The sequence below is a fragment of the Austrofundulus limnaeus genome, unplaced genomic scaffold, assembly GCF_001266775.1.
Source record: "Austrofundulus limnaeus strain Quisiro unplaced genomic scaffold, Austrofundulus_limnaeus-1.0 Scaffold264, whole genome shotgun sequence".
In the NCBI taxonomy this organism is placed as follows: domain Eukaryota; kingdom Metazoa; phylum Chordata; class Actinopteri; order Cyprinodontiformes; family Rivulidae; genus Austrofundulus; species Austrofundulus limnaeus.
The window spans coordinates 738,037-738,442 of record NW_013952666.1 but is presented as its reverse complement, the minus strand read 5'-3'; the positions used below and the strand labels follow the sequence as shown (position 1 = coordinate 738,442).

The window sequence follows — 406 nt, the reverse complement described above, 5'->3', positions numbered from 1 at the left end:
AGCTTCCTGCAGGTCAGTCTGGTCAGTCTGGTACCTCTGCTTCCTGCAGGTCAGTCTGGTCAGTCTGGTACCTCTGCTTCCTGCAGGTCAGTCTGGTACCTCTGCTTCCTGCAGGTCAGTCTGGTACCTCTGCTTCCTGCAGGTCAGTCTGGTACCTCTGCTTCCTGCAGGTCAGTCTGGTACATCTGCTTCCTGCAGGTCAGTCTGGTCAGTCTGGTACCTCTGCTTCCTGCAGGTCAGTCTGGTACCTCTGCTTCCTGCAGGTCAGTCTGGTACCTCTGCTTCCTGCAGGTCAGTCTGGTACCTCTGCTTCCTGCAGGTCAGTCTGGTACCTCTGCTTCCTGCAGGTCAGTCTGGTACCTCTGCTTCCTGCAGGTCAGTCTGGTGCCTCTGCTTCCTGCAGGTC

At 57.1% G+C, this 406-nt stretch overlaps 1 protein-coding gene across 1 annotated transcript in view; it reads left to right on the top strand.

Annotated features, from left to right (window-relative positions):
* The window catches only part of ncaph2 (non-SMC condensin II complex, subunit H2), a gene marked incomplete at its 3' end in the record, with an annotated part of 13,296 nt that overhangs the window by 9,718 nt on the left and 3,172 nt on the right, over nucleotides 1-406 (top strand).